Source organism: Schistocerca americana, chromosome 7 (assembly GCF_021461395.2).
Source record: "Schistocerca americana isolate TAMUIC-IGC-003095 chromosome 7, iqSchAmer2.1, whole genome shotgun sequence".
Lineage (NCBI taxonomy): Eukaryota > Metazoa > Arthropoda > Insecta > Orthoptera > Acrididae > Schistocerca > Schistocerca americana.
Window position 1 is genome coordinate 367,697,202 of NC_060125.1, and position 25,809 is coordinate 367,723,010.

Sequence of the window (25,809 nt, forward strand, 5' to 3'; positions counted from 1 at the left end):
CATAAGGAAGTCTGTCTCAGAGACTATTAGTTTAACTGTCTTCAGAAAAGTGATTTACTGTCCTCTTACCGTTATTTTGAGAATGTGCCTTAGGATATGATAATACAAAGGAAGGGGAATTAAATCATTACGAAATAGAAGCGACATCAAGTTTAAATAAGATCAATTTATATCCACGGAATTAGACTGCCCCTAGAACCGTACGTTGTCACGGTAATAGAGCGCTGTAGGTGCCTACAATATGGTCACAACAGCAAACAGAGTCGCAGTGGGCAAATATATGCTCACTACAGGAGGGCACGCGATATCGCTGTTTGGCATAAATCGATTCTAGCGACGTGTGTCCACGGCATCAACTCACGTACTACTAGGGATTGAAATTGCGTGGAATGTATCGGCGAGACACAAATCAAACGATTAACGGCTTATCAGACATGTTTCAGGCACGTACGGCAATAAAACGTACATTAATACAGCAAAGCTTTGCATATATTTTTGAAAAGCCCTATAACCTCCATGAGTAAGCGTTAGTTTCTCCACCTGGGACACACATTCATTTAAACTCGAGCAGCGGGCATTCTACTACAGTGCTATATTTAGCTACAGCTGTACGAAGGGATATCTATTATTCGATATTTCCATTGTTACTGACGATATTTCTTGAGCGAAATTCTTTGAGAGGGAGAACATCATCATTTGTTTCGTTTGTACTGTTTTATTTTCTCAATAAACTACAAGATGGGACCGCTTGGTGCAATAAATAAATAATTCCACCTTTCAAGCCACATATTTTTCTATCACTTTATACAAGATTACGGAACAATAATACTGATTAATAATGCCCAAGTGCATAATGGTTAGCGGTTTTGGGCACTTATTCGTAAGTGTGTATGTGTGTGTGTGTGTGTGTGTGTGTGTGTGTGCAGGCGCGCGCGCGCCTGAGAGAGCTTTACACCCCTAATATACGCGCCATCCGTAGAGCGTCTCCTTTTTTCGAGGAGATAATTAAACTTTTATAACTACACTTTCAACGTGGATGGCGTTCCGTCTCACTACACATGACAACAACAAAAACTCCTGGGCAACAGAATTTGTGTTTTTGGCATCTTATGTACTGAAACGGAACAGCATCTACTATGAAGAGCCAAAGAAACTGGTACGACTGCCTAATATCGTCTAGGGCCTCCGCGAGCACGCAGAAGTGCCACAACACGATGTAGCAAGGACTCAACTAATGTCTGAAGTAGTGCTGGAGGGAACTGACACCATGAATCCTGCAGGGCTGTCCATAAATCCGTAACAGTACGACGGAGTGGAGATCTGAACAGCACGTTGCAAGACATCCCAGATTTGCTCAATAATGTTCATGTCTGGGGAGTTTGCTGGGCAGCGAGGGTGTTTAAACTCAGAAGAGTGTTCCTGGCGCTACTCTGTAGCAATTTTGGACTTGTGCGGTGTCGCATTGTCCAGCTAGAATTTCCCAAGTCCGTCAGAATACACAGTGGACATGAATGGATGCGGGTGATCATACAGGATGCTTACGCACGTGTCACCCGTCAGCGTATGATCTAGACGTGTCAGGGGACCCATACCAATCCAACTGCACGCGCCCCACACCATTACAGAACCTTCACCAGCTTGAACAGACCTCTGCTGACATGCAGGGTCCATGGATTCATGAGGTTGTCTCCATACCCGTACACGTCCATCCGCTCGATACAATTTGAAACGAGACTCGTCCGACCAGGCAACGTGTTTCCAGTCATCAACAGTCGGTGTTGACGGGCCCAGGCGAGGCGGAAAGCTTTGTGTCGTGCAGTCATCAAGGGTACACGAGTCGGCCTTCGGCTGCGAAAGCCCATATCGATGATGTTTCTCTGAATGGTTCGCACCCTGACATTTGTTGACACAGCACTGAAATATGTTGCACACCTCACGCTGAACGATTCTCTTCAGTCGTCGTTGGTCCCGTTCTTGCAGGATCTGTTTCCGGCGCAGCGATGCCGGAGATTTGATGCTTCACCAGATTCCTGATATTCACGGTACACTAGTGAAATGGCAGTACGGGAAAATCCCCAATTCATCGCTACCTCGAACTGCTGTGTCCCATCGCTTGTGCGCCGACTATAACAGCATGTTCAAACTCACTTAAATCTTAATAACCTGCCATTGTAGCAGCAGTAACAACTGTACCAGACATTCGTCGTCTTATACAGGCGTTGCCGACCGCAGCGCCGTATTCTGCCTGTTTACATATCTGTGAATATGCATGTCCATACCAATTCGTTACGCGCTTCAGATTATGTGGAAGGGATGGTCATAAAAGTATAATTCTCTCCTGAAATAAAATTAAATAAGTAAATAAAATTGGGTGGTTAATTTTTTACTTATTGATAATTTGTAACGTTACATTTATGTAGGCGAGCTACTGTTGCTCAGGTGACATCTGATGACTAATCCACGTTCGAATTCACTGAGCTGTCTTGCCGATTCTGCTGTTAGTCCTTCTCTACTGACAGCACAATACTCGCCGTGTTCTTTAAGTCCTTTGGATCTCTCTCTCGTGACACCTAGTGGTCAATTCCACGTTACATACGGGTTGTCCGTATAGTTTCATCAGATAAAGTACATACATGAAAAACACGAACTCTGCGTAACGTAGAGCGGGATGAAAGAAGATCTAGATATCGTCATGGATATTGTAACTGAATATCTTCTTGCGTGTGATGGTGACTGGTAACAATCGCTAGTGTCTTTCGCATGAATTTTCACTGCCTAGTAAGGTAGCTCGACGAGACTTCAATCATAAATAGAACGCACTGTTACAGTATGGCCGGCCGCTGTGACAGAGCGGTTCTAGGCGCTTCAGTCCGGAACCGCGCTGCTGCTATGGTCGCAAGTTAGAATCCTGCCTCTGGCATGGATGTGTGTGATTTCGTTAGGTTAGTTAGGTTTAAGTAGTTCTAAGTCTAAGGGACTGATGACCTCAGCTGTTAAGTCCCATAGTGCTTAGAGCCATTTGAACCATTTGTTACAGTGTGGTAGAGGGGTTAATTGAAATAAATACGCAATGAGACGAAAAGAAATGTCATTTTTATCCAAAGACAATAATTACACCGAAGTCACCGCGTTTCGCGTGAGTCAAAATGATTCAAATGGATCTGAGCACTATTGTTTTTGTGACGGCTCCCTAACCCAAGGTCCTCGGCGGTACTTTTGGAGCAGCCACCACCAGTTGTATAAAGCGTGGGTAGTGACCAGGATGTAGCTATGTCTGTTGGCCGAAAAATAATTAATGCCAAGAATTGCGCCAGCTAATGAAGAGATAACTTATCTTTATTTCTGACGAAACGTGCACCAGCAATACAAGTCCAAGTAATATCCAAGAGTAATCCGTCTACTGAGCCTAGTCGAATACAATAGCAAATATCACACTGCAATGGCTCCGCTATTAACTCCACGAAAGGCTAGCGATAGACAATCGACAATAGACTGTCCGTCTCGGGACCAGCGCTCCTCCTTATATGCGAAAGGCAGAGGGCGCTGCGGACCCCGAGCTCAGCCATGGCGCGACCTCTTCCGTCGGCGGTAACGCACTGAGACGCCGACGGCCGCGACAGGAACTGTGGCCAGCGATGTCACGGTCAAGGCGCGCGTACGCGAGTTGGTTGGTTGGTTCCGTGGATACAAAATGGTTCAAATGGCTCTGAGCACTATGGGACTTAACTTCTGAGGTCATCAGTCCCCTAGAACTTAGAACTACTTAAACCTAACTAACCTAAGGACATCACACACATCCATGCCCGACGCAGGATTTGAACCTGCGACCGTAGCGGTCGCGCGGTTCCAGACTGTAGCGCCTGGAACCGCTCGGCCACTCCGGCCGGCTCGCGTGAGTTCCGTGGACATTAGAAAAGGTGGGAGGTTGTTCTTAATAGAGTGTGTGGCCATCACGGACGGCAATGCGTGCTCGCCAACATGCTCCCATACTGATCACAAGACTGGTTAGGAATTCTTGTGGCAGAGCGTTCAAACTTTTACAGGCGCGTTTGATAACTCATGGATGGTCTGCACGTAGACGAACTGCAATAGGCCCCCAAACGCGGCCCACATGTGCTCAATGGGCTTTAAGTTGGGGGAACGCGTAGGCCAGTCCATTAGCCGAACATCCTCTCGTCCCAAAAGCTCCCCTACCTACACTGCTCGATGCCGTCTCACTTTGTCATCCAGAAAAATGAATTCATGGTCGAACTGAAAGGAGTCTAGTGGGGTACACTTGTATGCAGCACCCGGATATGATAATAGTACAAATGTAAACTAAAATGTAACTATTATATTATATACGATGTATGTCTCTGACAGGCTTTATAAAGCGGATCGTTGACTGGGCACGACCGCAGAGCCAAAGATACTGCTTCTGGCCTGAGATTGTAGTGTTCTAGTAAGAGAACGCTTTGCGCACAGTAGTGGGTAGCTGTCGGTGAGCGAAAGAGGATGGAGTAGACAGTTTTTGTGGTGTGCTCTGGGAAGCCACCAAGTGTTAGATTATAATGTAGGAATTACGGGTACGTGTATTATTGGAAATAGGAACGTGGAGGCATAAATCTTCTCGCAAGCAAGGTAAAGATGATAAACATCTATGACTTTTGTCCTCCCAACGCATTAGCGTAGATGAGTTGGCTGATAATTTCCAAGTGATGAGTATTCCCAGAACGTAAGCCGGCCGCTATGGCCGAGCGGTTCTTGGCACTTCAGTCCGGAACCACGCTGCTGCTACGGTCGCAGGTTCGAATCCTGCCTCGGGCATGAATGTGTGTGATGTCCTTAGGTTAGTTAGGTTTAAGTAGATGTAAGTCTAGGGAACTGATGGCCTCAGATATCAAGTCCCAAAGTGCTTAGAGCCATTAGAACCATTTTTGAACCCAGAATGTACGTAAACAGATTTCATGTAAAGGCTAGTTAGATATTTCCCTTTTGTAATGTTTCTAAGATTTGTTAACACAGGTGTATGTAAAAACTTTCTGGCAGATTAAAACTGTGTGCCGGACCGAGACTCGAACTCGGGACCTTTGCCTTTCGCGGGCAACTACTCTACCATCTGAGCTACCCAAGCACGACTCACGCCCCGTCCTTCCAGCTTTACTTCTGTCAGTAACTCATCTCCTACCTTCCAAACTTTACAGAAGCTCTCCTGCAAACCTTGCAGAACTAGTGCTCCTGAAAGAAAGGATACTGCAGAGACATGGCTTAGCCACAGCCTGGAGGATGTTTCCAGAATGATATTTTCACTCTGCAGCGGAGAGTGCGCTGATATGAAACTTCCTGACACATTTAAACTGTGTGCCTGACCGAGAACTCGAACTCGGGTGATGCAATCTGATAATTTGATTTTTATCCTTTTTTAGTGACGTTAGATAATACTTGCTGTATAAATCTCATTCTTGTGATTCAGTTACTAAAAAGAATGCAAATTTTCTGAGTAATGTAATTTAAATTGTCAGATGTTTTGGACAGCCAATGATGGGTCTTGAAGGGACCCGTCGTCGTTCTGTTCAGCCTCTACACGAGAGCAAAAACCTGCGGTCACACTCCACTCCAAAGGGGTTCGATAACGCCGAATGTTCGTGCACCCTTCAGTTTCCTTAGAGGGTTGGAAAGTACGAGGGTGTCAGCACTATCAAGGGTTGTCGAGAACATCTTCATCCTGTTGCTCTTCGCACTGTTTTCGAGCGTGAAATGTGTGTAAATCAACGCAACACGGACAGGAGTGGTTTCACTGACGATCTTTACAGCACCCCCTGAGGTCTTTTCGTGTCATTTCTAGTCGGCAGTTACAGCAAGTAAAAAAAGAGAGGGGGAGAGTGATGGAGATATATACGAGAGTGTGATAACCCCTTCCCTCGAAAATTTCTGCCCTTCATACCTCCTCTGTGTTACCACAGACGATGTGTCATTGATCTCATTTTGACTAAGATTGCAGTACATGCGAGGTGCCAATTTGTTTCCACCTCCCTGAGTGGAATGTATCAGTTCTATGTTCACCAACCTGCAGTCTTCTATAATTGTTGTACCCTGCGCAGAAAACAGCACCTAGGTCGTGAATCCGTTATCTTGAGGCTGTAAGAAACTCTTAGCAAGGAACTGATATTATGTGAATAATCAAATTTTCAATTATTTTGTTTATACGGGATGCCATTTGCTTTTCACTAGCATCACATGAGAAACTGTACAATTACATTCCACTATAGAGTCACAAATAATTTCCATTGTTCAACAAAATAATGAACTGCGTATTTTCGTAATTACTATCACACTATTTTCAAATAAATGTCTCAATAACCATACATTGATAATAAAGTCTTAACCTGATGCCGACCGCGGCAGACAACACGTGTGTTCTCCAACACTGCTGAACCAGTTTTGATCTTACAGCCGAACCACTTCGCCCGCCATCCAAGTTAGGCGCGATCCCAAGATCACCGAAGTGCTTCGTCTGCCTTTTCGTTTAACAGTTGTTTATTATTCTGCTGGTTATTAAAAGTTGCGAAATAATGGAATGATAGCACGCTATTGAGAGATGCTTCGATATGAAATGCAAGTAAATATGCTGTTTAGTTTTTCTAATATTAACACTTTGCAGTCCGGCGACACCACACTGGTGTCGTGAGCGAAACAGCAGTCAACGGCCGGCGACACCACAGTGGAGTCGTGAGCATAGTTTCGCGCAGTGGTCAGCGACAGCACTTTCCTATCTTTTTCATGCTGTTGGTGTTTCGTTTAGGCAACAATAAGTTACACACGTCAACAAGCTTTTTGTTTTTATAAGTACTTGTGCACTTTCATCATGGCAGACGAAAGAGACGATACGATTATTTACGATGAATGCGCGGTCGTCTTGTCTGACGTTCTTGACGACTTGGCCGATTGGGAAGAAGACATTGGATATCAACAAAAAAAATGAAAGTTAAGCATAATCGTCGGAAGATAGTGAAATACGTCCAAGAAGAATTCGGCGAACGCTACGGTTGCCAACTGATTCGGATGAATCAGACGAATTAGACAGAAACCGTGCAGTTCGTAATTGATTATTTTTCCAAAAAGTTTAAAGAAACGTTTAATATAAATCATAAGGAATGATACCGTGCTGCGGACAGTTAAATTTTATAGTGTACAATCCGTCGAAAATTACGAAATATGGCATACTCATTGGGATGCTGTGTGATTCGAGTACGGGATACATTTCTTCATTCAAGATATATTTCGGCGCCGGACAACTTTTAGGAAAAATAGTGATGGAACTACTGACACCTTCTTATGGAAAGTGGCATCACCTCTACATGGATAATTATTATAACAGTGTAGAACTTGCAGAGAAGTTACTTGAAAAGAAAATTCGACTTTGCGGAAAAATTAAAGCTCGCAAAAGTCAATGTGTTTGAAGCTTGTCAGCAACGGAAAGGTGACAAGCGCCCGGCGACAAGCCAAGTAATTGTAAGCAGGCTGTTTAGGTTTTTATGTTGGTAACGCCACGTAGCGCTCTATATGAAAATCACTGACTGTGCTGTGTGCAGTCTGTGGCTGGTTTGCATTGTTGTAGTGTTGGGCAGTTGGATGTTAACAACGCGTAGCGTTGAGCAGTTGGAGGTGAGCCGCCAGCAGTGGTGGATGTAAGGAGTGATGTGGCGGAGTTTTGAGAGCGGAGGATGTGGACGTGTGTCCATCAGAGAGAGTAAATTTGTAAGACTGGATGTCATGAACTTATATATATATATATATATATATATAATGACTTTTGAGGGTAGCTTTGAGGGATGAAGTAGTGAAGGCAGCAGAGGATCAAGTAGATAAAAAGACGAGGGCTAGTAGAAATCCTTGGGTAACAGAAGAAATATTGAATTTAATTGATGAAAGGAGAAAATATAAAAATGCAGTAAGTGAAGCAGGCAAAAAGGAATACAAACGTCTCAAAAATGAGATCGATAGGAAGTGCAAAATGGCTAAGCAGGGATGGCTAGAGGACAAATGTAAGGATGTAGAGGCCTATCTCACTAGGGGTAAGATAGATACCGCCTACAGGAAAATTAAAGAGGCCTTTGGAGATAAGAGAACGACTTGTATGAATACCAAGAGCTCAGATGGAAACCCAGTTCTAAGCAAAGAAGGGAAAGCAGAAAGGTGGAAGGAGTATATAAAGGGTCTATACAAGGGTGATGTACTTGAGGACAATATTATGGAAATGGAAGAGGATGTAGATGAAGATGAAATGGGAGATATGATACTGCGTGAAGAGTTTGACAGAGCACTGAAAGACCTGAGTCGAAACAAGGCCCCCGGAGTAGACAATATTCCATTGGAACTACTGACGGCCTTGGGAGAGCCAGTCCTGACAAAACTCTACCATCTGGTGAGCAAGATGTATGAAACAGGCGAAATACCCTCAGACTTCAAGAAGAATATAATAATTCCAATCCCAAAGAAAGCAGGTGTTGACAGATGTGAAAATTACCGAACTATCAGTTTAATAAGTCACAGCTGCAAAATACTAACACGAATTCTTTACAGACGAATGGAAAAACTAGTAGAAGCCAACCTCGGGGAAGATCAGTTTGGATTCCGTAGAAACACTGGAACACGTGAGGCAATACTGACCTTACGACTTACCTTAGAAGAAAGATTAAGGAAAGGCAAACCTACGTTTCTAGCATTTGTAGACTTAGAGAAAGCTTTTGACAATGTTGACTGGAATACTCTCTTTCAAATTCTAAAGGTGGCAGGGGTAAAATACAGGGAGCGAAAGGCTATTTACAATTTGTACAGAAACCAGATGGCAGTTATAAGAGTCAAGGGACATGAAAGGGAAGCAGTGGTTGGGAAGGGAGTAAGACAGGGTTGTAGCCTCTCCCCGATGTTGTTCAATCTGTATATTGAGCAAGCAGTAAAGGAAACAAAAGAAAAATTCGGAGTAGGTATTAAAATTCATGGAGAAGAAATAAAAACTTTGAGGTTCGCCGATGACATTGTAATTCTGTCAGAGACAGCAAAGGAGTTGGAAGAGCAGTTGAATGGAATGGACAGTGTCTTGAAAGGAGGATATAAGATGAACATCAACAAAAGCAAAACGAGGATAATGGAATGTAGTCTAATTAAGTCGGGTGATGCTGAGGGAATTAGATTAGGAAATGAGGTACTTAAAGTAGTAAAGGAGTTTTGCTATTTGGGGAGCAAAATAACTGATGATGGTCGAAGCAGAGAGGATATAAAACGTAGGCTGGCAATGACAATGAAAGCGTTTCTGAAGAAGAGAAATTTGTTAACATCCAGTATTGATTTAAGTGTCAGGAAGTCATTTCTGAAAGTATTCGTATGGAGTGTAGCCATGTATGGAAGTGAAACATGGACGATAAATACACTCCTGGAAATTGAAATAAGAACACCATGAATTCATTGTCCCAGGAAGGGGAAACTTTATTGACACATTCCTGGGGTCAGATACATCACATGATCACACTGACAGAACCACAGGCACATAGACACAGGCAACAGAGCATGCACAATGTCGGCACTAGTACAGTGTATATCCACCTTTCGCAGCAATGCAGGCTGCTATTCTCCCATGGAGACGATCGTAGAGATGCTGGATGTAGTCCTGTGGAACGGCTTGCCATGCCACTTCCACCTGGCGCCTCAGTTGGACCAGCGTTCGTGCTGGACGTGCAGACCGCGTGAGACGACGCTTCATCCAGTCCCAAACATGCTCAATGGGGGACAGATCCGGAGATCTTGCTGGCCAGGGTAGTTGACTTACACCTTCTAGAGCACGTTGGGTGGCACGGGATACATGCGGACGTGCATTGTCCTGTTGGAACAGCAAGTTCCCTTGCCGGTCTAGGAATGGTAGAACGATGGGTTCGATGACGGTTTGGATGTACCGTGCACTATTCAGTGTCCCCTCGACGATCACCAGTGGTGTACGGCCAGTGTAGGAGATCGCTCCCCACACCATGATGCCGGGTGTTGGCCCTGTGTGCCTCGGTCGTATGCAGTCCTGATTGTGGCGCTCACCTGCACGGCGCCAAACACGCATACGACCATCATTGGCACCAAGGCAGAAGCGACTCTCATCGCTGAAGACGACACGTGTCCATTCGTCCCTCCATTCACGCCTGTCGCGACACCACTGGAGGCGGGCTGCGCGATGTTGGGGCGTGAGCGGAAGACGGCCTAACGGTGTGCGGGACCGTAGCCCAGCTTCATGGAGACGGTTGCGAATGGTCCTCGCCGATACCCCAGGAGCAACAGTGTGCCTAATTTGCTGGGAAGTGGCGGTGCGGTCCCCTACGGCACTGCGTAGGATCCTACGGTCTTGGCGTGCATCCGTGCGTCGCTGCGGTCCGGTCCCAGGTCGACGGGCACGTGCACCTTTCGCCGACCACTGGCGACAACATCGATGTACTGTGGAGACCTCACGCCCCACGTGTTGAGCAATTCGGCGGTACGTCCACCCGGCCTCCCGCATGCCCACTATACGCCCTCGCTCAAAGTCCGTCAACTGCACATATGGTTCACGTCCACGCGGCATGCTACCAGTGTTAAAGACTGCGATGGAGCTCCGTATGCCACGGCAAACTGGCTGACACTGACGGCGGCGGTGCACAAATGCTGCGCAGCTAGCGCCATTCGACGGCCAACACCGCGGTTCCTGGTGTGTCTGCTGTGCCGTGCGTGTGATCATTGCTTGTACAGCCCTCTCGCAGTGTCCGGAGCAATTATGGTGGGTCTGACACACCGGTGTCAATGTGTTCTTTTTTCCATTTCCAGGAGTGTAGTTTGGACCAGAAGAGAATAGAAGCTTTCGAAATGTGGTGCTACAGAAGAATGCTGAAGATTAGATGGGTAGATCACATAACTAATGAGGAAGTATTGAATAGGATTGGGGAGAAGAGAAGTTTGTGGCACAACTTGACCAGAAGAAGGGATCCGTTGGCAGGACATGTTCTGAGGCATCAAGGGATCACCAATTTAGTATTGGAGGGCAGCGTGGAGGGTAAAACTCGTAGAGGGAGACCAAGAGATGAATACACTAAGCAGATTCAGAAGGATGTATGTTGCAGTAGGTACTGGGAGATGAAAAAGCTTGCACAGGATAGAGTATCATGGAGAGCTGCATCAAACCAGTCTCAGGACTGAAGACCACAACAACAACAACAACAATGACTTTAGAACACTATTAAGGTAAATACATTGTTTGTTCTCTATCAAAATCTTTCATTTGCTAACTATGCCTATCAGTAGTTAGTGCCTTCTGTAGTTAGAATCTTTTATTTAGCTGGCAGTATTGGCGCTCGCTGTATTGCAGTAGTTCGAGTAACGAAGATTTTTGTGAGGTAAGTGATTAATGAAAGGTATAGGTTATTGTTAGTCAGGGCCATTCTTTTGTAGGGAGTATTGAAAGTCAGATTGCATTGTGCTAAAAATATTGTGTGTCAGTTTAGTGACGATCAGAATAAGTAAAGAGAGAAATGTCTAAGTACGTTCAGTTTTGGTCAGCTGTTTGAAAATAAAATAACGTAAGGGGTTTACCAGTACAGTAATTCATTAATTTTTCCAAGGGATCGTTTCATAATCCGAGTTGGCGCTGCCGGCGCCAAGCGAATAAATTTGTACGAGACGTGTGGACGGCCAACTGTTAATAACAGAAGATTATCATTTTGGCGCGAAATTTCCGAACGCAGCACCCAATGGCGGGGAAGGACAACTTAGGCGGTCGTTCTCGCAATACTCATACCGAGAAAACCATCTGTGAGCGGTATGTCACATCAATTTTGCGTCATCTTGCCATTGCAACCTTCTCATCTACTCTAAGAAGAGCTTCTTGTAATCGAATATGATGGCTGTAAAGCCAATTTTACACAGTGTGTCTGGCTTCTTTTGCTCGGCTACCCACAAGAAAAACGAGTGATTAGAAGGCTGGCTGTCGCGGTTCTTCTCTATCGGAGAGACGTTAAAAGAAGGGGTGACATGTGAGGAAGAGGGACTGTAACGCCCTTGTCTTTGTGTAACACGTCCCCGGTGGCGTTGGGCAGAACCGTGGTGAAATTTCATACCAATGTGACATCATTAACCCATATTACAGCTCACATAAACATCCGAGCTGTGGCCCTTTTTTCGCGTATGTCGACACCTCGCTGTTTAAAGTGTTGCCGAGACCGAGGGTGGCATCGTAGGGCGCCACACTTCCGAATTATTATAGACGAAGGTTGCAGACACCTCTGTGCATAATTTAAACTCACTCATCGCACTGGGAGGCAATAACTTGGTAATTTTGTTGTGCAGTGTAATAACTCGCTTCCCGCAAGAGATGGTCGCTGCAACTGGTAAGACCTGTAGTGACACATTCTGTGACGCACACCAAAACGCCCCACATCTCTCGCTTGCCGCTTGGACACCCCTGGCTACATGCTCTCGTGCTCCCATTCTTTCCACCCGGTAGTTAATAAGTCATGGTACTTTATTCATCTCATAAATACACTGAAGCCCCAAAGAAACTGGTATAGGCATGCATATTCAAATACAGAGATATGTAAACAGGCAGAATACGGCGCTGCGGTCGGCAACACTGTATAAGACAACAAGCGTCAGACGCAGTTGGTAGATCGATTACTGTTGCTACAATTGCAGGTTAGCAAGAGTTAAATGAGTTTGAACGTCGTGTTATAGTCGGAGCACGCACGGTGGGACACAACATCTCTGAGGTACGACCATTTCACGAGCGTACCGGTAAAACATCAGATCTGCGACATCGCTGCGACCGGAAAAGATTCTGCAAGAATGGGACCAACGACGACTGAAGAGAATCGTTCAAATGACAGAAATTCAAATCTTGCGCACACTGTTGCAGATTTCAATGCTGGGTCATCAAAAAGTGTCAGCGAGTGAACTATTCAACGAAACATGACCGGTATGGGCTTTCGGAGCCGAAAGCCCTGTCGTGTACCCTTGATGACAGCACAACACAAAGCTTTACTCGCCTGGGTCCGTCAACACAGACATTGGACTGTTGATTATATATATATATATATATATATATCTATATATATATATATATATATATATATATATATATAACTTCTGCACAATTTCACTACAGTAATGTGTTCATTGTAAGTAAGTGTGTGTGTGTGTGTGTGTGTGTGTGTGTGTGTGTGTGTGTGTGTGTGTGTGTGTGTGTGTGTGTGTGTGTGTAAGTACAATCTAGCTTCTGCACCATTTCAGTGCAGTAATGTGTTCACTGTAAATGAGTATTATAGTAGTTGTATTACATGTTTATTATCTTATAAATGAAAAACTATTTTTATTTTAAATTCAGTGCATTAGTGTTTGTAAAATGATTCTTTCATATAGTATTCATTAAAAAATGACGATCATTCCACTTGGGACCTGTGGAATGGTACATTAGCTTAGTTGTTTGAGTTGTAAATATTTGTCACGTATTAATGTTTTTCTGACATATTCTATATCCTGGAGGACCTCCTCACTGCGGAGCAATTGGAATGAAAGTAAATCTAATCTAATATAATCTGACTGGAAACACTTTGCCTGGTCGGACAAGCCTCGTTTCAAATTGTATGGAGTGGATGGACGTGTACGGGTATGGAGACAACCTCATGAATCCATGGACCCCGAATGTCAGGGGCTGTTCAAGCTGGTGGAGGCTGTACAATGGTGTAGGGCGTGGAGTGATATGGGCCTGTTGATACCTCTAGGTATTCCGACAAGTGAAACGTACGTAAGCATCTTGTCTGATCACCTGCGTCCATTCATGTCAATTGTGCATTCCGACGGACTTGGTGAATTCCAGCAGGACAATGCGACATCCCACACGTCTACAGTTGCTACAGAGTGGCTCCAGAAACACTCTTCTGACTTTAAACGCTTCCGATGGCCACCAAACTCCCCAGACATGAATGGTATTAAGCATATCTAGTGCGCCTTGCAACTTGCTGTTCAGAGGAGATCTCCATCACCTCGTACTCTTACGGTTTTATGGACAGCCCTGCAGGATTCACGGTGTCTGCTCCCTCCAGCACTACTTCAGTCATTAGAAGAGTCCTTGCTATGTCGTATTGCGCCATTTCTGCGTGCTCGCTGGGGCCCTGCACGATATTAGGCAGTTGTGCCAGTTTCTTTGGCTCTTCAGTGTTAAGTCTTTCTGAGCAGTGTTGTAGCTGACTCGTGTTGCACGGTGATTTGCGACATTTTCTAAGGGTCGAAGTTTCTCTCCACTGTAGTCGGTACAGCGGAACGCGGTGCGTAATGCAGGGCTGGTATTTGGGAATGTTGCACGGTGATCTGCGACATTTTCTAAGGGTCGAAGTTTCTCTCCACTGTAGTCGGTACAGCGGAACGCGGTGCGTAATTCAGGGCTGGTATTTGGGAAGCATCCTCGGCCGTGGTTAGCCGGTGCCCACCTGAACGGGGTGGGAACGGCCAGCCGGCGCTCCGCGGCGGTGTCTGCCGTGCACACAGCCGCAGGCCGGGACACAGTAGACAATGTCCAGGAAGCGGCAGCGGCAGCGGCTGTAGCAGCGGCCGAGACGTGGAGCGGGCGAGACGGCACGGACCAGTGGAACGCCCAGCTGCCGCCCTGTGCACACGCCGCCTGTTTGTCCACGCCGGTCGCCGATGATGTATGTACGCACGCATTGCGTATACACACGCGCAGCCGCGCGCGACTGTCCCCGTTGCGTGCAATGCCGTATGGCCGCAGCACCGGACGCTCCTCCGGTCCGAGCCACTAACGGCCGCTGCCGGCGGCAATTAAAACACCGCCATACAGCCCAGCTCGTAGCAACCTCAGTAATCAAAACTATGTTTTCTTCATCGCGGTGAGAGTTCATTAATCCGAAGCTATGTACGTCAACATAATTACTCTGCATTTACATTTACAGGCACTAGATAAAAATATGGAAACATCAAAAACACAAAAAATTACCATGTCTCATAGGCGAAGGTAACCTGTTGGCGTTCAAGACAGATTCTAGTCGTGTCGGAATCGATAAATACAGGTTCTGTATTGTTTTCAAGGAAATCTTCCACTGAAATGACAAAACTCATGGGATGCCTCCTAACATCGTGTCGGACTTCCTTTTGCCTGCCGTGGAGCAGCAACTTGACATCGCATGGACTCAACAAGTCGTCGGAAGTTCCCTAAATAAATATTGAGTCATGCTGCCTCTGTAGCCGTCCATAATTGCAAATGTGTTGCCGGTGTAGGATTTTGTACAAGAACTAATCTCTCGATTATGTCCCATAAATGTTCGATGGGATTAATGTCGGGCGATGTAATTGACCAAATCGTTTGCTCCAACTGTCCAGAATGTTCTACAAACCAATCCCAAACAGCTGTCGCCCGGTGACCTGGCACATTGTCGTTCATAAAAATCCCATCATTTTTTGGGAATATGAAATCAATCAATGGCTGCAGAAGGTCTCCAGATAACCAAACATAACCATTTCCAACCAATGATCTGTTCAGGTGGACTAGACGACCCAGTCCATTCCAGGTAAATATAGTAAACCGTGCTGCGGCTTACTTTGGTGCTGTTTGTAGGTTTCCACCCTCTGTTGGAGGCCAGACCGCATCCTTTAGTTGGCATGGTTGCAGTTGTTTGTCTTCTTTTCGTCTTGACTGGCGCCACTCGTTTCGCAAGAGTTGCCTGTCCGTTAGTGGCAGCAGCGGCGGTTATCGATATGTAGTAACTGTTGCTCTATCTTTGGGGCGACGTCGTTGTTTTTCCGCGTCGTGTGAGTGCGGCAGTTGGGGACTCACCAGGTCCATGCAGTGCGAGCACACGCCTGGACCGCTGGGGGCGCGCATGGGCTGCCGGATGGAAGGTCACGAGGGTGCACGACTTCGTCGTAAATCAGATCTTGCAGGCTTTAAGGTGAGCGCATTTCAGTTCAAGTAGAGAAACCTCCACCATAGTGACATCTCGCGATTCTCCAGTGACTAGGGTTCGTGTTGCTGCTCGTAGTGTCGCCGAGGCGAAGAGCACCGAGTGGAGTGCTTGGGGAAGGCGGATCTGATTAGCTTTCCTCGACTTCTTATTACTATGTACTGCGTTCAGCTTGTTACAATTTGTTAAGTTCAACCTGCGGTATTTTTCCTGCCTAGTAGCCGCTAACGCCACAGTTACCTGCCCTGGGGGTTAGTGTATGTAACAGCAGTTTACGTTTCCTAGCCTTGCCGCTGCTGCCCGGTAAGGCGTGTAGTTTTGACAGCTTTCTTGATTGTAGGCCGTTTGTGATTCTTCTAGTCTGGTGGTAGTGATTCCTTTCTCGTTCTGGGCGCTCCATGCACAGTATTCTGGAGGCGTAGTGCAGTCAGCCAGTTCCGGCTTTGGCATGTTGTTCCATTCTTGCATTTGGTTTACTGGACGTCAGGTAGCTTCAGCAAGATTGTCATTAGTCATTTGTTAGACTGCCACTAGTCTCAGTTATCATCTTCTGAAGTGAATGCGACTCTTGGCTGCCTGTCCCATTGCTCGCCAAAGACTTTGTTGCCGGACCTTCTCAGAGTTCGATTCCTGGAGCACCGTCTGTGACTGGTCCTTGTGTTTCATTGTTGTATTATTTATTACCATAGCTTGTAATGCCTACATTAAGTTTATGTATGTTTAGTTAATAGTTCCGGTCACCTTCTGAAATAATCGGGTAGTGTAAGGGTTATGTTAGAAGGTTACCATCATCTTATTTCACTCGTTTGGTGTTCGAGGAAAGGGGTCTATCACACTCACGTAGCTTGTTTCTTTTAATTAACGTTTGCTTGTATTTGCTGTTCTACAACAGGTTGCTAATTTTTTATATAATTTCCTTTCCTGGCGTGTAAGGCCTTCAGCCGTGATTGAGGTCATTTCCTTTAAAAAAAACGATGTTTGTGTTTTAGCAGTAAGCCTTAAAACCTTATTTACTGCCATTCCTGGCGTCTGACACCTTCTGCTGTGTTTGTGGCCACTTACTTTTTAATATTTCAATACCTGTAAGTTGTAACTGCAGCGAGTTCTTAAACAATTTTAATTTATTGCCATTCTTGGCGTGTAAGGCCTTCAGCCGTGATCACAGTGGCTTGTTTTTTTAAACATTAGCTGCATCTGTATTTTATAGTGATCTGCTAAGCTGTGACGCATTGAAAACTCTATTATTTACACAGTTGTTTATTCCTTCATTAATAACGTGTGGCATTTTTTTTATTTATTGTTGAGTCTGGAATTACTGTTTTAAAAATAAATGTGTGTAACTGTAAAAGGCAACCAATAGGAACTGATTATAGCCCCGTCCACAATCGTAACCGAATCCTGCCTTCCTTTGACTATCAGGTCACACATAGCCCGCACCATTATGGAGCCACAAGCAGCTCGCACAGTGCTTTGTTGGCAACTCGGGTACATGGCTTCATCGGTTCTGTGCCACTCGAACCTTATCATCAACTCTTACCAACTGAAATCTGACCAGGCCACAGCTTTCAGTCGTCACGAGACCAAGAGAGGCGCTGCAGGTGATGTGCTGTTAGCAAAGATACTCGCGTCGGTCGTCAGCTGCTAAAGCCCCATTTCGCACTGTCCTAACGCAGACATTCGTCGTACGTCTCATACTGATTTCAGCGGTTATTTCTCGCAGTGTTACTTGTCTGTTAGCACAGACAACTCTACGCAAACGCCGTTGCTCTCGGTCGTCGCTCACTGCATTGTCCGTCGTGAGAGGTAATGCCTGAAATTTGGTATTCTCGGCACACTCTTGACACTTTGGGTCTCCGAATATTGAATTCCCTAACAATTCCGGAATGGAATCATACGAATCATGTGAGTAGGAATGACAGCTCCGTGGATACACAGTTCTTGTGCACGCGATACCATTGCCATCTGTATATGTCACTATCCTATGATTTTTGCCATCTCGCTGTTTGTGAATGGTTCAAGGACTTCTTAAGTAACAGAACTCAGTAAGTTGTCCTCGGCGGCAAATGTTAATCAGAGACAAGGATATTGTCAGAAGTGTCCTACGGAAGTGTTATAGGGTGCCCTTATTCTTTATATACGTAAATGTTCTGGCCGACAAGGTGAGCAGCAGTCTGCGGTTGTTTGTTATTATGCCGTTTTATACAGGAAAGCTTCGTCGTTGATTGATTGTAGGAGGACACAAGATGACTCAGACAGAATTTTTAATCAGCTTGAAGAATGGAAGCTTGCTCTAAATGTAAATAAACTGTAAGTTACTGCAGATGAGTAGGAAAAACAATGCTTTAATGTTCAAATACAGCATTTGTACTGTGCTACTTGTCAGAGTCACGTCGATTAAATACCTACGCGTCACGTTGCAAAGCGATACGAAGTGGAACGAGCATGTAAGAACAGTAGTAGGGAAGGCGAATGTTCGACCTCGGTTTATTGCAAGAATTTTGGGAAAATGTGGTTCATCTGCAAAGAGACCCCGTGTAGAACACTAGTGTGACCCATTCTTGAGGACTGCTCGAGTGTTTAGGATCCCTTCCAGTTCGGATTAAAGGATGACATCGAAACAATTTACGGGTGGGCTGCTAGATTTGTTATTGGTGGATTCGATCAACAAGCGAGTATTACAGAGATGCTGCGTGAACTGAAATGGGAGTCGCTGGAGATAAGATGACGTACTTTCGGCGAAACACTGTTCAGGAAATTTAGAGAGTAGGAATTTGGCGAAGACTGCAGAACGATTCTCCTGCCACCAACGTACATTTCGCATAAACATCACAAAGAGAAGAGAATTTAGGGCTCGTACGGACGTATATAGACAGTCATTTTTCCCTCGCTCGATTTGCGAGTGAAACAGGACAGAAAATGACTAGTTGTGGTACAAGGTACCCTCCGCTATGCATCATATGTTGACTTGCGGAGTATGTACGTAGATATACGTGTAGATGTAGAGGATTGGAAATGACAAACGTTCTAAGTGCTATTGTTTCATAAAATGCATTTCAAGACTCTTTTGCATGTCCCTAGATATATTTCAACTGTCACAACGTTTCAAACACACATTATTACATGGCGCATCACGCGAAAGAGTACCCATCTTTTCGTTTTTGATGATATTCCCGTTAAGTGAAGAGGTATCATACAAGTTTCTGGTGAGTAGGTACAGCTTTTAGTGCTGGGAGGGCGTTTTAACTATTATAGAGTAACGAAGAAAGATAAGCAAGGCCTTTGTTCAGCAAGATTTACATGATAGTTGAGTCAGCTGAAGTTATGAACCGATTCCATGTAATTCTAATGCAAAGAACTGAATTCTTTGATTTTAAAGATGCTGCTGAAACATTGTTGTCAATGCAAGGTGCTAGATCTCCAAATCCAACATGAGAGAAGTGTCTCCCACTAATCCATCTCAAACAGCTATTAAAAATTCTTATTCTGGAAGGAAGATTGTAGAATTTCAATGTATTCAAAAGAGGAAAGACCATGTTCGGTGTATGCCATATCGTATTTCATCTGAAAGATTAGTCATGTTTATCAGCTGCAAAACAGAAAGACCTGTTGACGATGTTGCCATTCCTTCCTCAATATCACAAAGAGTTCTAAGTAAACTTCGTAACAGCTAATTCCTAGAATGTAGCTCTGTAAGACACAAAAAACAATTCAGAGAGATTTTTTTCATGAATTTCATTTTGTTATTCTCTTTAAAAATTTAAAAAAATATGAGAAATGATTTTTGTGACTACAGTTCTAATAATCAGAACATTATTGCTGTATCAATTGTATTATCACAAATAAACCGTTTTGCTTCAGTATTGATGGCTATTGGAACGAAAGCTTTCTTATTGGCATTTAGACCCAGTCAGTTTCTTGGTGTGGCACACAGAACGTTCCTAATAACTTATTTGTTTTGTAATTTGTCTCATTATTTCATACAGTGATGAGATGGGCAACATAATTCTGTAGTCTCAGGGTATCTTCTCAGTTTTTCGGATACCAGTAGGTTATGTACACAAAGAGAGAGATTGCTTCTTGATTCTCCTGTTATTTGGTATTTAGAATGTGTGACATTTACAGTCTTCAAATGAACACCTAAATCTTGTGAGCTATGATTTCTTTTTTTATCACGATGATTCATTACTCCGTATGGAAGAGGGGCACAACAAAATATTTTCCCATTCCGAGGAGGAAGTTGGTGTTTCCAATTTCATGAAAAGATTTCATTGCATCGGAAAAATCTCTGTTTTAGTGATTGCTACTACAGCTGGCTTATCATATCCGTGACACACACTCTCTCCCCTATTACACGATAATACAAATAAAGCTGTTCTTCTTTGAACTATTTCGATGTCCTCCGCCAATCGTATATGGTGAATATCCCATACCAGATCCCAGTATTCCATAAGAAGACGGACAATCGACTGTAGGCAATCTCTTTAGCAAATTAGTTGCACCTTCTAAATGTTCTGGCAATAAAACGCATTCTTCTTCGCCTTCCCCACTACATTTTCCGCGTGAAAGTTCCAGTTGAAGTTGTTCTCAATTACAAGCCACACGTATTTTGACACAAAGGAATTACAAACATCGACTGCGAGCTGACACTGAATCAAATCAATTGGGGAAGTTGAAAATTTGTGCAATATCAGGATTCAAACCAGATTCTCCTGCTTACTAAGTAGATGCGCAGAATACTGCGCCATCCGCACAGTGATAATCGCAGCTGCACGGACTTTCCTAGCACGCCTCACGCCACACCCAGATTCCTAGCTTATCCAACGCAACTAATGTTGTGCTCCTTACTTATTATCCTCATTACTCGCGACAGTCCATAAATCCGTGGGAGAAGGAGGGGATGGAGGTCTCAACTGAACATCACGTTGCAAGGCACCGCAGATATGCTCGATAATGTTCACATCTGGGTATTTTAGAGGCCAGCGGAAGTGTTAAAATTCAGAAGAGTGTTCCTGGAGCTACTCTGTAGCAATTATGAACATTTGGGTTGTCGCATTGTCCTGGTGGAATTGACCAAGTCCATCGGAATGCGCAATGGATATGAACGGACGCAGGTGATCAGACAGAATGCTTACGTACGTTTCACCTGTCAGAGTCGTAACTAGACGTATCAGGGGTCCCATCAGAGCCTTCACCAGCTTGAACAGTTCCCCGCTGACATGCAGGGTCCACGGATTCATGAGGTTGTCTCCTTACCTGTACACCTTCATCCGCTCGATTCAATTTGAAACGAAACTCGTCCGCGCAGGCAACATGTATCCAGTCATCAACAATCCACTGTCGGTGTTGAATGGCCCACGCGAGGCGTAAAGCTTTGTGTCGTGGAGGCGTCAAGGGTACACGAGTGGGCCTTGGGCTCCGAAAGCGCATATCGATGATGTTTCGTTGAATGGTTCGCACGCTGACATTTGTTGATGGCTCAGCATGAAAATTTGAAAATTTGTGGTAATTTCCTATGGGACCAAACTGCTGAAGTCATCGGTCCCTGGGCTTACACACTACTTAAACTAACTTAAACTCACTCACGCTAAGGACAACACACGCACCCGTACCCGAGGGAGGACTCTAACCTCTGACGGAGGAGCCGCGCGAACCGTGACAACGCGCTATAGACCGTACGGCTACCCCGCGCGGCACCACGAAATCAGCAGCAATTTGCGGAAGGGTTGCACTTCTGTCACGTTGAACGATTCTCTTCAGTCGTCGTTGGTCCCGTTCTTACAAGATTTTCTTCTGGCCGTAGCGATGTCGGAGATTTGATATTTTACCGAATTCCTTATATTCACGTACACTCGTGAAATGGTCGTAAGGGAAAATCCCCACTTCATCGCCACTTCGGAGGTGCTGTGTGCAACCGTTCGTGCGTCGCGTGTATCATGTTCAAATTCGAAATGGCTCTGAGCACTATGGGTCTTAACATACCTGAGGTCATCAGTCCCCTAGAACTTAGAACTACACAAACCTAACTAACCTAAGGACATCACACACATCCATGCCCGAGGTAGGATGCGAACTTGCGACCGTAGCGGTCGCGCGGTTGTAGACTGAAGCGCCTAGAACCGCTCGGCCACACTGGCCGGCCTTTCAAATTCCCTTAAATCTTGATAGCCAGCCATTGCAGCAGCAGTAACCGATCTAACATATGTACCAGACATTTGTTGTCTTATAGAGGAGTTGCCGACCGCAGCGGCGTATTCTGCCCGTTTACATATATCTGTACTTGAATACGCACGGGGGGGGGGGGGGGGGGGGGGGGGTGGAGTGGTACAAACTTATTTAGTTGCATCGACATCGACATCTCAAATTTGCGCGATTTGTCGTGTAACCAAAATTTAACAGAATTAGTTTAGTATTAACTTGGAGTACCTCGTTATACAGTCTTTACCTGTTGTAGAGAGGAAGAAGCGATTTAGCATCAGGCTGCAAAAGACGGTCGGCGACAGCCCGGTCAGGTGTAGAAGGAACATACCGCTCGCTCACTACCTGAACTGAGGTGCGCATGAAGCCACAACGCTATCGCCACCGCCGCCTGCCATTGTCCTTACGCCTGTCGCCCGTCATTGCCAGTAGATAAGCCCTCGCCAGTGGCCTACTTCCTTCTACGCGTAGAGCCTTATGAGGCTAAGCTAATGCGAGTGTTCACGAATAAACTTGTCAGGATGCATCCACTTGAGGTCGGCGCTTTCCGCAGCGCAACGAAGGCGTCTGCACGTAGTTCAAATTGTTCAAATGGCTCTGAGCACTATGGGACTCAACTGCTGAGGTCATAAGTCCCCTAGAACTTAGGTTAGTTAGTTTTAAGTAGTTCTAAGAACAACACACACATCCATGTCCGAGGCAGAATTCGAACCTGCGACCGTAGCGGGCGCGGTTCCGGACTGTAGCGCCTAGAACCGCTTGGCCACTCCGACCGGCTCTGCACGTAGTCGAAAATAAACAGTGCACATTAAAGCACATTACTTCCCTTGAGGTTGTCGTGCTCTGTTTTACAAAAACGTGCACGTGTACTTTGCTATTGTTTCGGTGAGTTACTCTGTCCGCGACGAAACATGATACTCCGACCCAATAGAGGTGCAACAACTAAAGGAACAATAAATGAAGTATTCAGAAGAAAGTTGATTGGTTCTCATTAAATGGCCTATCGTTTAACTTAGAAAAACAGAGTTCATTTAGTTCTGTACAAAGCAGAATTGCTCACACATGCGACACAGTATGAGGAGAGGAAACTTGTAAAACTTTATTTTCAAAATTCCGAGCGTGTATTGATGAAGAACTGAAAATCACAAATTACGGATCTCCTAGAAACGCTTGGATTCAATAGCATTTGCTCTATATGTAACTGCTGATTTTGTTGATGAAACCTTCGCAAAGTCGTTAATTTACTCATTAATATCAGATGAAACCCTTTCGTGCAGCAAAAAGTATTCACTGCAGAGAAACGTGATGTAAGGCTAATAATTATGTAGAGCGCATCCATGAACCCCACGTCGACAGCTATATAAAAAACTAGGAATACTATCAGCCTCACAACATACATGCTCTCTCCATGAAGCTTATTGTGAAGAATAAGTCATAATTTTAAAATAAAATTAACATTTATGCACACAGAACCCTATACTTCTCAGGAATTACGACGAAAAAGCAAATATCTATAAGAAAAGGCTAAAAGAAAAGAAGAGAACATTCTGGGCAAGAGAAGGAAAGAAACTAGTAATGGAAGACTAAAAAGACCCATATATTGCGATACGCCGCAGAAAACTAGCTGAAACACATAGCATCGATTTGAAAATATAGGAGACGCACTTCGACAACATACTGAACAAGGAGGGACTAAGAGGGAGGCCAGAGGGCAGAGAGGATACAGTGCCACAAACAACCATGGAATAGGTCCCATTGGCCACAGAAGAGATCAAAGATGGCATTCACAGCACCAAGAACAAAAAAATATGCAGGCCCTGAGAGACTTTATAGCGAATATTTAAAAGACATTCCCCAAATACTAACGGCAATATGGACAAAATTCTACAATAAGTACACAGAAACAGCCTCCATTCCAGAACAGTGGAGACAGCCAATAGTAAAAGTGCTATATAAAGGGAAAGGAGACCCCAAGGACCCTAACAAATACACATGCATAACTCTGGAAAACTTACCTTTCAAAAGGTCCACAAAAATAATATAAAAAAATAAAGAAAACAATCGATGAATACCTCTCCGAAAAACACATGGGATTCAGGGAGGGAAGATCAACTCTGACTGCAATAGAACTCCTGCTAAAGAGCGTATGGGAAGACCTTGAAGACAGAGGAAAACTTTATGTGGTTTATAAAAGCCACTGACTTCATAAACAGAAAATTAATGACCAAAAAGCTAGAGGAAACCCCGGGAGAAATCAATATATGTACATGAATGATAAGCACAATATTGCGCTGGAACGAAATAAGGATCTCAGACAACATCTCCCTATCGGAGCCGATACTCCAATCAAACGGAGTGCTACATGGATACCCACTGAGTCCTCTGTTATTTGTCCTTGCAGCGGAAGAAACTGTAAGAATACCCCAAATGGAGGGTGTAATCTCATCTGCATATGCACACGATATTGTAATAGGCGCAAAGGACACTGCAAAGTTACAAGAAGCGATAAATGATGTGGAAGATTGGTGTGTCGAACACGGCTTCGAAATAAATGTGGCGAAAACAGCAATAATGGTACTCAGAATTGGAGGAAGAGCACCTGAATCAGCTGAGATCTTCATATGCGAGAGAAAAGTGAAGACTGTACCAGACTTCAAGTACCTAAGGGTCACAGTACAAACAATGGAAAATTTTTCACAAAACATGTGACAGCAACGCAAGCAATAATGACAATCCATGAAATACAATACATCAGATTCCTTAGCCTAGAGACAGCAATGGCTCTATTCAGAACCAAAATCTTACCAGGACTGACGTACGGCACAGAAATTATCGGACCACATCTTACAGTGAAAAATCTAACGGCTCTACAAAGAGTGAAGGCGACCTACACTCCTGGAAATGGAAAAAGGAACACATTGACACCGGTGTGTCAGACCCACCATACTTGCTCCGGACACTGCGAGAGGGCTGTACAAGCAATGATCACACGCACGGCACAGCGGACACACCAGGAACCGCGGTGTTGGCCGTCGAATGGCGCTAGCTGCGCAGCATTTGTGCACCGCCGCCGTCAGTGTCAGCCAGTTTGCCGTGGCATACGGAGCTCCATCGCAGTCTTTAACACTGGTAGCATGCCGCGACAGCGTGGACGTGAACCGTATGTGCAGTTGACGGACTTTGAGCGAGGGCGTATAGTGGGCATGCGGGAGGCCGGGTGGACGTACCGCCGAATTGCTCAACACGTGGGGCGTGAGGTCTCCACAGTACATCGATGTTGTCGCCAGTGGTCGGCGGAAGGTGCACGTGCCCGTCGACCTGGGACCGGACCGCAGCGACGCACGGATGCACGCCAAGACCGTAGGATCCTACGCAGTGCCGTAGGGGACCGCACCGCCACTTCCCAGCAAATTAGGGACACTGTTGCTCCTGGGGTATCGGCGAGGACCATTCGCAACCGTCTCCATGAAGCTGGGCTACGGTCCCGCACACCGTTAGGCCGTCTTCCGCTCACGCCCCAACATCGTGCAGCCCGCCTCCAGTGGTGTCGCCACAGGCGTGAATGGAGGGACGAATGGAGACGTGTCGTCTTCAGCGATGAGAGTCGCTTCTGCCTTGGTGCCAATGATGGTCGTATGCGTGTTTGGCGCCGTGCAGG